This window comes from Syngnathoides biaculeatus, chromosome 5, assembly GCF_019802595.1.
Source record: "Syngnathoides biaculeatus isolate LvHL_M chromosome 5, ASM1980259v1, whole genome shotgun sequence".
Taxonomy (NCBI): domain Eukaryota; kingdom Metazoa; phylum Chordata; class Actinopteri; order Syngnathiformes; family Syngnathidae; genus Syngnathoides; species Syngnathoides biaculeatus.
The window spans coordinates 6018101-6030773 of record NC_084644.1 but is presented as its reverse complement, the minus strand read 5'-3'; the positions used below and the strand labels follow the sequence as shown (position 1 = coordinate 6030773).

The window sequence follows — 12673 nt, the reverse complement described above, 5'->3', positions numbered from 1 at the left end:
ACCATATTTTATTTAATTTATTTTGCATACACATTGTAACTTAAAAAAAATGAAACATTTTCTGAACTGGTCAATATTTACATTTTAGAAATGAAATGCAGCCTTCGAGCAATAAAGTATCCTCCCCCGGCTCGCGCAAAGCAATGTTGTTGCCACAAGGGGGCAGTGTGGATCAAGTCAAGACACCCAAGCCGCTTTTATTACCTGCTTGTGTGATCCTGATGATCAAACATTTAAGATTTTGACAAGTTCACTTTCGGTTTGGTGACTTTTCGGCTCCACTTCAGTGCGATAATAAAAGTGCATTTCATTTTTTGAACATCATGTGCAACACTGCTGGTTAACACATCTGCCTCGCACTTCTGATGTTGTGGGTTTGTCCTTCCTGTGTGCTCTTCTAGGGTTTGGGTCTCCCCCCCCCCCCCCTTCCCACCTGGGATCATTCGCAATCCTAATGTGGATAAGCGCAAAAGAAAATGGACGGGTGGGGGGGGGGTACACACGCACACAGTGATGGCTTTCTGTGATTTTTTTTTTTGCCATCATTTATTTATTGATGTTACAGATGAAAAGTGCTGCAGGCTTGCAGCTAATCAAGGTTTTCCCATTTTGAAAATAAATGTGGATGAGGTCATCCAACGATTTGTTGGCCATCAAAATTTACTTGTCATTGAAATGGGGGACGCCGCATTATATTTTATTCGTTGTTGGCGCCAAGAAATAATTTGCTGTTATATTTTGATGCGCTTCAATTAGTGGTGGTGACCAGGGAATAACTCATCGTTATATCTTATAATATTAAACTCGTGACAATAACAATAGTCTTCCTACCTGGCGTTTTGTCACCATCAAAATATTGATTAATAAATCTGATGCTCTCTATTAATAAATATGATACAGTATATCACAATATTTTTTTAACATGAAGATAAATGCTGGCTAATATAAATTTCTTGAAATGTTGTGAAGAATATTTGTAATTCATCATTGCGATAAATTCAAGATACTCGTTTTCATCAGAAGAAAAACATTCATAATGAAGAACAGTCTGGGAGAAATATAAATTTCTCAAAAAAGTTTCATTTTCTTGTTCTATAAAATTCAAAAAGTTGCAACTTTCGACTAGTAATTTTTTTTTTAACGCATAATGTTACAAATGGCAGGACGGTGGCTCAGCTGGGAAAGTGTTGGCCTCACAGTTATGACGTCCCGGGTTCAATCCCAGACCCGGCTGTGTGGAGTTTGCATGTTCTCCCCCCGTGCCTGCGTGTTTTCTCCCCGGGCACTCCGGTTTCCTCCCACATCCCAAAAATATGCAATATTAATTGGACACACTCAATTGCCCCCAGGTGTTATTGTGAGTGCGGCTGCTTGTCTACATGTGCCCTGCGATTAGCTGGCGACCAGTTCAGGGTGTACCCTGCCTCCTGCTTGGATAAGATACAGCACTCCCCGCGACCCTTGTGAGGATCAGCGGCAAAGAAAATGGATGGATGGATGTTAAAAATGTATTCTGCCATCTTCACAACTTTATTCTCACAATTTGACATCCCCTCAACCTCTTTTTTTTTTTTTCTCAATGTGTTCCTATACGCCACCTGTGTCAAACACAAGGCCCGGGGGCCAGATCGGCCCGCCACATGATTTTATGTGGCCCGCAAAGCCAAATTTTCAATTTCAATGATTTTTATAAAAATCTGTACCAAAATTTCAAATTGTCAAATATCCTAAATGATAAAGTTGAGATATTACAAGCATTTTTGTGTTACCCTTAATTTCTGATTCCAAAACTAGTTTGTAAATTGATTATGTGAATACGATGAGATGATTAAATATTTTTGCATATGTTGACACAGGTATTATTTCCTCGAGCTCGTACGGTACATCAACGGGTGAATGAATAATGCGGGTCTTTGTGTATCATGAAAAGAACAATATGCATTACCGAAAAAGACGGTGGATAATATTTTATTACAGCGGCGACAACAAAAAGAAAAAGGAGAAAAACTCATTGGCGGTTGCTCACTAAGATTAAGTCTCACAAGGTGTACAGGTCGTGATACATCATACAGTATATGATGATTTCGTTTTTATTTAATTTCAAATTTTTGTTTGGTTCGATGCCACTTAAACTTTGGAAATTCATCTTTCCATAAAAATGAAAAAAGAATAATGCAGGACATGGGGAATCCATTTGTATTACAGTATATACAGTATACACATACACAGTACGTGTATAGAGCTCGTGCACCCACCTCGAAAAATCACGTGACTTTTGTTTACGTCGCCATATTGCCGGTCTAGCAAAGCGTTGTTCAATGCTAAGTCGGTTGGAGACTGCAAGAAAATATGTCTCAAAATACGACACCCAAACTCTTGTCCGATAACGTCACACATTTAGAAGGTGAAAATACCTGAAGGTATGTTGAAAAATTAGATAAACTCTCCATAGAGGACCCGTATTTAATACAAGAAATTGGCCCGTTAACCCGCTTTCGCTTGTCTTGGACAACTGAATCTACACTTGGATCTGGTGAGTAAGTCGTCGAAATTTACGCGGAAAAGTTTGAAAGCGTATAAAAGTCTGGACGCATACAAATACTTTCTTGCTGGATCTGTTCTCGATCAAGCATAAATCCCACATTGTGACGGTTTTGGCGGCCCGTGAACGCAGAAGCGTGTTTGGCCACACGTTAACCTTTGACGGAATCCATCGATCTTTTCAGCTAGTAGTCAATAGAAATAGAAATATTTGCAAAACCTTGGGAAAAAAAAAAAAGTGGACGGCGTGGTCTCCACGGAACGTAGACGGAAGCGATTGCGGCCAAACTTAACCTCCGTAAACCTCTGCGACAGACTTTTTTTTTTTTTTTTTTTTTTTTTTTTTAAATACACATTGTTCTCAAATGAGCCAACTTGGCATTAGAAATACTTTTTGGTAATTTGAGATTGAGAAGAATAATTCCTACCTGAAATGAAGCGATTGCTACACAGTCGGGTTTGTATTTTTGGTTAGGCACCATCCATCACGTTTAATCGTCGATATTTTTTGCTCTTTTCAGCTGGTATTAAATAGAACGATCTCTTTGAATATCTGTCTCGTCCGTTGTGACAACCAACAGCGCAACAGGTCTCGGGTATTGTAAATATTCTCCTCCGGCTCAATGTCGAGCAGCTCTCTTGGACCGGCTATATGGCGCCTTGAAAATGGTGACGTCACGTGGACGAGCGCTATACATAGGCGTACGTTGCCAGCACGTCTTGCTGAGGCACGATACTGAGGAATGCGTGTTCCATTATTGTCCAAACCTGCAGAATAACCCGCGCTGCTCCAAGCACATCTTGAAAAACACCCAATCATCTTCAGTCGCGCTCGTAAGAGCCACTTTTTGATCCGTAATGTATTTTTAGATCCCCCGCCACCTTTTGTCACCCGCGCAACGCTTTCAACGCCTTCCAAGGTGAACTTCCTCATAAGCGTTACACAAAGGCATAATAATAAAAGGTTTAGTATAATATAGATCAAATGGGCTTTAGTGCGGGTCGCTGACCCAAACTGCGTCTGCGCTTTCCGAGCTTAATAGTCTGCTTCTCCCAGAACATAATGTTTGGACTGGTTGGGGTAATATATTGGCAATAAAGAGACAAAAGGATGTCATAAACGTTGATTAAAGCTTTGGTTAAAAGACACAGGCGGAGAAGCTCTGAGTTATGAGAGCTTTTCAGACTGCGTTATTGTTTTAGTGACAGTGCTCTTAGCGGAGTGGTCGCAGGCAAGCAGTAAACATCCCTTGGTGTGCGCGAGGAGTCATTAATCCCAGGAGCTGGGCCAGGGCTTCACTAGCGCCGTCTGTGGCACCCCCACCCTCCCGAGAAATCACCGCCAGTTGGCACCGGCGGGTCAAACGGAGCGGCGGAATAAATGGCGTCTTCTCAGAAGTCCTTTAGATCTCTTCTTATGCGGTGAAAAACAAGTGCGTATTAAAGCAACGTCCCGGAACAAACGATGACAGGACGTAGCTGCAAGATTGTTTGTCACAACTTTTTGTTCGAAATTCATGGAACTGTTAGAGCGAAGAATTGACAGGTTAGAAAGAAGCCTAACGTTCGCGGTTACGGTTGGGCATAATACCGTAATTTTTTGTGTGTGCATTTTTTCTAACGCCCGCAAGGGGGCACTCGAGCGGGAAAGGCAAGAGTGAGACCGGTGGAATATATGTGCCGAGGAAGTGACTTTTACCGGTATGTTTTTGGTTTTTTTTAAACCGGTGTGATGGTCTGAGCGCTCCCCCGTGTTGGAACTCTCCTTGTGATTAATGCCCATGCGTTACTAACAGGGGAACTCTGGGTACGTAGCAGACGCTAACTGGGAAATCCCCCGGTCTCATCGTTCCCCTTCTTCTACATCGAGGTAACTAACATACGTTATATTTAACCCTAACCTAACCTTAAAAGTTGATAAAAAGATATACACATACATGTACATTCGCTGTGTTCGTCTTTCGGAGACATCCATAGCGAACGTGAACACTCGGCGACGAGTTGTCGAATGGCACATGTTGAAGCATGGATGGCGATGTTTCAGAATGGCCGGAAGTTTACAAAATATACGCGCATGCGCGTTAATCACCAGGAGACTTTTCAGCACTCAGACCGTCACACTGGCCCTGTTAGCGCTGCGCTAGCGCTGTGCTAGAGTGTTGCTGCTCTGTTACTGTCGTGTCTCAGTGATTTTTACCGGTATGTTTTTTTTTTTTTTAACCGGCCCTGTTAGCGCCGGGCTAGCGTTAGCGCCACACTAGTATTAGTGCCGTGCTAGCGTTAGCGCCACACTAGTATTAGTGCCGTGCTAGCGGTTGTTGCTGTGTTACTTCCGTGTCTCAGAGATAATTAGTTATGTTTTTTTAACCGGCCCTATTAGTGCTGTGCTACCGTGTTGCTACTGTCTAGCTGCCACGGCTGTTTTGTTTTTTGTTTTGTTTTTTTTTCCCCAGCCCTGTTCGTGCTACCGTGTTGTTGCTATGTTACGCTAAACTAAGGTATTAAAACGCTTTCTGTGTACCGTCTTTCTTTGTAAATATCTCGTATTTCAATCTGGATTTCAGTGTGGGCACTTGCGACTTATACACAGGTGCGGCTTATGTATGTACCAAATTGTATTTCCTTTACAAATTTACTGGGTGAATCTTATAATCTGGTGCGCTCTGTAGGCCGGAAATTGCGGTAGTCGATTTTTTTTGAGAATTCAACTGGTTAGTGACTGTTAAACTAGTACGGCATACCCGGTTGGTCCAGTTCCAACTCGTTTGCAAAATGAAGACAATGACATCAGCTCCAAGAACACTTGCATTGAAATAGGAGTTCAGAACATTCAGAGAACCTCTTCTATGCCATCCCACTATTGACATCAAAATCAGCATTGGCATCTTTTTCTGATGCCACTCACAATTCTCCTACGATGTGGGATTTGGCAACAGTTGTGGGTGGACTGGCATCTTTCCAGCAACCACACCACTTTCCACGCCCTGCGCCCAGAGCTGAAGTCTCGCAGGATTCGCTGAACTCTTGCGCGGCGGCGTTTCGTCTCTCCGAATAAAGCCAATAAAAGTGTAAAACCCTCACCCGGAATGAATCCTCAATCTCGCGAGATTGTGTTTAGGTCGTGCGCTAAATAGCGGTTCATAGTTTGCACTGTTTTTGCCTTTGTAACCTTGAGACTTGGCTTTAAAAAATGGTTTTCCTAAACGTGTAGCTTTTTGGCAGCGGTACAAAACGTCGAAGTCCGATAATTAGCCCTGTCGTGTGCATTAGCGTGGACTGTACCTTGAGACACATAAATGGACTCCTCTTGCAGGCCATAAAAACCTTTGGCCGGGTCATTGTTTAATCCATAAAGATTTTTCTTAATAATTGAGGACAGGCGGGCGTTGCGGATTTTGAGGCCGTCGAGGACCACGATGTGGCAGTTGAGATCCAGAACCGAGCTGCGGTTCCTTCAGGCAGCGCGACTGGCAGGGTTACGATCATGTAATACACAATTAATTGACGGATTGATTGATTTCCCCTATGGTCAAATGATTCCTATTAATCCATCCTGCACATCACTTGTTGAAATCCAATCTGTACTTGACAGACAAGCAACTCACGCAAAGGAAAGTCGTTCTCACTATAGAGCGTGACGTCCGCTCGAGTCCGGTTCCTGTACCGGCCGGCGTTTGCAGCATACTTAATTGGCCGGCACCGGAGCTCCAGCCTCTGCGCGACCACACCCACCCTCCGCCCGGGTCCATCCTCCCGGTGCGCGCACTTGCAAACTCCTCCTCCTCCTCCTCCCAGCTCGCGCCGCCTCCGAGCGGACTGCAATGATTTAGAACTTCAGGAATCCCACGTGACGTCACCCGGGGGGGGGGGTGACGTTATGCTTCTCTAAATAGATCGTATTGTAATCTTTTCTCAGTCCAACGTGGTTTCTTCTGAGAGGCTGCTTCACGTTTTCTACACTTGTTTGGTGAGTTGAGAAAGGCTCGCAGGGGGAAGGCTGCACGCGTCTCCGCAGCCTGTTTTTGTTTTGTTTTTGTTTTGTTTCTCTCTTAAACCCCCCCCCCCCCCCCGACCCGGCCAACCCTCCCCGGTCCTCGCTACTTTTGGATGCAACAGCTCGCTTTGAGGTTCGACTGACACTTTTTGCTTATTATGTCTTCACCCCCCCGTTGATGCGGCGTTGCCTTGCGATTCGGTGTCACGATGCTCCCGCCGGATTGGCTGCAGGCTGACATGTCACTTTGGGTGTTGACCGTTAAAGTTTGAAAGTCCGCACAATTGATCGCGGGCTCGGTGCAATTGCTCGGCGCGGATTACGCGTGTTTGTTGTCATGATATTGGATCCGCATCGGATCGCGTCGGTTCGGCTCGTTTTCTCTTGCCGCGGGCCCGTTCATTGTCATGCTTGTCCCATCTCGGGATAGGCAGAGCCGGCGTGCGGCGCGCTCGCTGCAGCCCGCACGCCGCAGATCTCCCGTTAGCTGTTTTCTTTTCACGTCGACGTCAAGAAAATCAGTCATGGCAATAAACGGGTACACGTTTTTTTTTTTTGCTGCTAAGTCCATTTTACTGTACTTCCTGTTCGCAGGCTTGTGGTGAACGGGTTAAAAAAAAAAAAAACACGCAACTAATACGCTCCAATCATTTGATTACTCCCCAATGTCATCATGTCTAAGTGACACGCTATCAATAACCACTTGTGTCCAGCGCCGTGCTGCTGTGGGTGTTGATAAATGATTATGTAGCCTTCCGCTACTATCCGCTCCATCCCTTTTTAATTATTGATAGTAATCAAATGCCTCGTGTCAAAGCTTTAAGCTTGATGATCCGGCGCTCCTTACATTTGTGGGTACGGCATACGGATGACATTGCATGCGTATCCTGTACGTGCATACCCCGATAAAAATCAGGTGACAGTTGAAGAGAAGGCTGTTGCTGACTCTGGCACTTAGTTGCATGTAATATATTTATCATAACATAATAATAATGTGCTTTTATTGTCACGGTTCAAATCTACTTCAAAGCAACTTGGATGACTTTTATTAAAAGTACTGAAGATGAGAATTGAACCAGCGACACGTCAGTTCGACCATCCTAATAACCTTGACTGGTTATTTATCCTTTTAATCTTGTATTTCTCTACACACTTGCATAGACACGGAGTTTCCATTCATCATGGAAAACAATAACATCAAGTAATAGTTGCATTCTTGAGCAAGCGCTATGTGCGACTCAGTATAAACTCGGTCAGTGTACAGTGCATGTGAAGTAACTCAGAATCTATTTCTTGCTTGGTACGGAAAACGACTGACACGCGTAGATGCTGAATGAAATCACAACCAATCAGAGCGCAGCGTGTAATGACTGACATGCAGCCGGCCCAAAACGAATTCAGGAATCGTTCCCGAGAGGACCAACGATGCTTACGTCAGACTGCACACGGGAAGGCGGGACAGAAACCTTTTGCAAACCACCTTTCAAAATCCTGCACACAAAATGAATCCATCACTGTATTGATAGTGTAAATGCATGGTACACTTTTTTGGGATTAGTAATGCACAGCACAAAAAAAAAAAAAATATATATATATATATATATATATATATATATAGCCATGTTACCCCCTAATGCTTTTGAGAACTTAGTACGTTTGGTTCTGAACGTGGATGCACTTTGATGCCTTGCTCATGGGTAATTTACCCAATGAGGGGTCCAACAGGTGATTCTCAACCACTCAGCTACGATTGTCTCCAGAATTTAAAATGTACCCTTTCACTTCTGTCGAAAGCGGACATAATTCTTCCCATATTTCGAAACGGCTCGTTGATTATCCAGCTGCACGTTGAAATACGACCCGCATTTCCATTGCATTTGTTTTTCGGGATGGCTGTTACGCGTGCTTCAAGGTGAAACCATTCCCTCCTAATCACAGCCTCAACGACATGAAATCATTCACGGTCCGATCGGCAGTTCGGAACCGTGCGGAACGGACCGTCAGTGGAGTCGGAAGAGGCGATTCTAATAGTTGTTAGTGTTGTTTTACGAGTAGAGGAAGACAAGTATTGAGTCGTGCACTTCGTCAGCGTTTTGGTTTCATGTTCCGCCAAAGAGCGTGAGGTTGTGCGCGCATATTGTCTACGAGGACCCCCGCCTGAGGGATTGTCGTGATCCCACCTTGAACCCGCGCCGTCAAAGGCCCGAGCTTTGGATCGCCCGTGCGTGTTTTCGCTTGCTCTTAACCCCGTCCCGCCTCTGCAACGCCCGTGCCACGCATCCCCCTTGATGTGCCGTTGAAATTCAAATGTGCACTCAACCTGGAGAATTCATTTCATTCCCCCGCTTCTTGTCGAAATTGTACTCTGCACCCTTAATCCCCCCCACCCCTGCCCCCCTGCACACACATCAGGTTATAGTTAATGTAAAGCGTAACCAAATTTCCTTTGCTAAACTCCGACATCTATATCAAATTAGAGCCGAGTGGCCTTTCCGAGGAAAGGACGTTTAGCACTGATTATGAGAAGTGTGAAAGCGATTGGGTCGTTGGCAGAATGAACGATTGCACCTTTTTCGCCTCATGTGGTTTGAATTTCTCGGCAAATGTGCTTAAAGGCCTATTTGAAATCCAGAAAAGTCCATTTTTTTTTTCATCTGGGTCATGATAGTTTGTTTTTTTTTCCCGCCAATCCGGTGTATGAACATGTAACATGTTCAAGATGGATGCAGAAACAGAACAGCGAAAAGGCGCACGAGACTCAGTTTGTTGTTTTTTTTTTTGGTCCATATTTTGTTTGTTGTGTCAAAGTGGACCAGCTGAGTTTTCAGGGGCCCGCAGCGACCTGGTGACAGCAAGCAAGAGCAGGGCCTGGTTGGTCCCTGACAGAGAGACCCTGTCCAGACCCTTCGCTCATGAAGCCCGGCTTGTTGGGAAAACAGCACTGCTTAGCATAACACAATATTTGAGTGTTTTGACTGCGCTTGAGGAAATAAGTCTGTAGCCATGAAAAAGACACATTTAAGTAGTTTACATCTGGTGCCCGCTCGAACGTGCCCGAAAGTAAAATCGTCATAAATGTGTTGTGTGGAATAAATGACAAATATTGGGCGCAATATGGAGGAATTAATTAGGGTAAACCGCCAGTCATCATCATTAATCAGGGTAAATTCAGCCTGTATGCTTCAATGGCCTCTTGTATAAAGAGACACAGCAAAAGAACTACAGCAGAACTGTAATAAGACATTTATTAGCATTTGGTTTCATGCAGAACCCGGCGACCGTTGCAACTGTGTACATTTTTACATTTGGGCTCGTCATCTGCCAAATACATAATTACATGCACCTCATTATTGGGGCGGAACGGTGACTCAGCTGGGACAGTTCTGAGGACCCAGGGTTCGATCCCGGCCCCGCCTATGTGGAGTGTGCATCTTCTCCCCCGTGCCTGCGTCGGTTTTCTCCCAAAAACATGCAACATTAATTGGACACTCTAAATTGCCCGTAGGTGTGATTTGTGAAGCTGTTTGTCTCGATGTGGCCTGTGATTGGGTGGTAACCAGTTCAGGGTGTCCGTTGCCAGCTGGGATAGGCTCCAGCACTCCCCATGACCCCCGTGAGGATAAGCGGCAAAAGAAAATGGATGGATGGACCTCATTATTGGATTAGACATTGCCGCCTGGAAAAAAACAAAACAATACGCAATATCACACCCTCCCAAAAAGCATGAGTCGACATTTCTTTAGAAGCGGTATTTATCCATAAGTACATAAATGTGCTCGCTCGTGGCAAACTCTTGTCCTGAAATTGGCATAAGGTAAAATAATGATTATAATCATAATGTGCAATGTATCGGCGGAGTCCTGCAACTTTCCCTAGCTTAGTGTTAGAACCCAAAACAGGTCCCCGATTGTCTGGGTAAAATATTTAACATTTTTACCGATCGCAGTTTCTTAGTCCAAAGACTTTTTCAGTCATGTTTCTCGTGTCCTTGGCATGTTTCAATAAGGCAATATCGTACACGATATGTTTATATCATTTTGCATCGCGGGACAGATTAAAGAACCACATTTGTGTTTTGCTTTGGAGACAAATTTCTAAATAGGCTTTGTTCCAGTGTTGACGTGTCACAAGACTGCATTATTTCAGTTGGCAGAGTGGGCAACTCACGCGGTTGCGACAAAAAGTGTGACTGACCATCCGGTCTTGCTGGACCAAGAATTGGGTGACGGGTGACTGACGAGGACCTGAACAGAAACTTGTGTTGCAGTGGTGCAAACAATACATACCGCTTTTTCAATTCATTTGATGCCTTGCTCACATTCATAACACTCCCGCCTTGAAAAGGATGCACCTGAACAGGGACTCGAACCCTGGCCCCTCACATTAAAATTCCGACTCGCTACCGACCGAGATGTACATGATCTTGTTTAAAGGTGGGCTGTTGACGACTGTCCCCCACCGCTGCAGTCCTCAGCCGAGCGTCGTCCTTGGATGCGGCTGTCATGTCGCCCGCCAAGGTTGCGCGTGAGATGGCTTCATCAAACGTTGGACTCTGCAATTGAGGCCGGTAGTCAATCCCCCTGCTCGTAGTTTTGCGCTTTGCGGCATTGGGTCAAGGTTGGATTTTCCAAAATGCGCTCGGGCCTCAGAGCCTTTAAAACGCTACAACGTCGGCCTTGGAACGTTCTTGAGGAGTCGTTAAATTGTTTTGATGTGTGTGTGTGTGTGTGTGTGGGGTTTTTTTTTTTTTTTTTTTTTCTGATGCTCTCCAATGAATGCATTTTTATCTGAATGCAGATTTACCCTTTTTGTTGGTGCCATGTCGACGTTCCGATTACTGTAAGCGCAAAGAGGGACGAGTGAGTCACAGAAATCATACGCCAATAATAAAAATAATTTTCTTTAAAATGGAAGATAGGTATGACACATGCTTCTTTTACCTAATGGCTTAGATGTCATTGTAATTGTTTTATTACTCTTTTTTTTTAATGACAGAATACAAAATAATGACCAAATGGGTTGGCGTGATACGTTGCCATGACGTCAGGATAGCAAATTTTATGTTTGGCAGCACCTGGTAAACAAATAATTCACATTTGTCGTGTCTTTAATTTTGTCGTGTTGAATGCCCAACTCCCAAGGGATTTGGCAGAGTCATAGAGAGCAATATTCCCTCGTGCAAGGCATTAAACTTTCTCCTCCAAGTGCTTCAATGTGTCTCTTAGCGGTGTCTACGTGCTGTTAATAAATGCAGCGCTTCAATATAGTCAAAGGTTGAACCCAATCCATTCCAGAAAATCCATCTCTAGTTGGTTTGGATTTCAAAACAATTTTCCCCAAACCAAATAGCGCCATTAGAATTTATTCCAGTATCAAACAGACACCGTCGTAAAATATAAGCCAGTTAGTGTACATGCACTGCTTTAAGCCAAATTTGAACATGTCATAAATGTGTAAAAAGACAGCGCGTTTGAGTAAAATGAAAAACAAATGTCGTCCGAATTTGACACACCGTGAGGATGAGCGCATAGCTGACAACGATGCACTCAGCGGACTATCCGTAGGGAAGACGCATTTACGGAGTGTAGCTAGCTAGCTAAGCGCGCTACTGATATGAACATAGACACTCAAGTTCTTATATAGTTGGGTGGAGGTGACTCATGGCTAATTTTAAAACACATTAACCTCAAATGTAAGATTAATAAAACATTCTACCTGAACAAGTGACAGAGATAAAAAAAAAAAAAAAAACTCCTAGCCAGTCAGTGTCTAACGTAACGGTAGCAGCTAATATTAGTCATGAAATTTACCGCTTGAACTTCTCACGCAAAACGGCACTTTATTATTTCTCATGCTGTGCTGCCACATCTCACCTTTCTTCTCTTGACCGTCACAAGACCCGACCAAGCGATTCCGACGGTGAAACGACTGCTTTATGACGGAACTCGAAGCTCTAATCCCTTAAAACGTAAAATGAGATTCAAGTGTAACGTTTAAGTGTCTTAACCAATTTGTCTGATTTTCATTTTTTTTCCCCCTAATTGGCAAATTACAGAAACAATTGAGGTGAAAACCATTTTCCCCGTAACCTTTTAGCCAGCAGATGTGGTCCGCCTTCGACTTCTGTACCAGCTTTGT

General features: G+C 44.0%; 1 protein-coding gene across 5 annotated transcripts in view; it reads left to right on the top strand.

Moving 5' to 3' along the window:
* The window catches only part of creb5b (cAMP responsive element binding protein 5b), a 64359-nt gene that overhangs the window by 1075 nt on the left and 50611 nt on the right, over positions 1-12673 (top strand). For 2 of the 5 annotated variants that reach the window (XR_009795201.1, XM_061821335.1), the window contains exon 1: positions 3745-3974. The exons of 2 other annotated variants lie outside the window; for them this stretch is intronic. The gene's annotated coding sequence lies outside the window, so the exon portion shown is untranslated. Of the gene's footprint in view, positions 1-3744; positions 3975-6405; positions 6509-12673 lie in introns of those variants that run through there. One more of the 5 variants, XM_061821337.1, reaches the window with a different exon arrangement.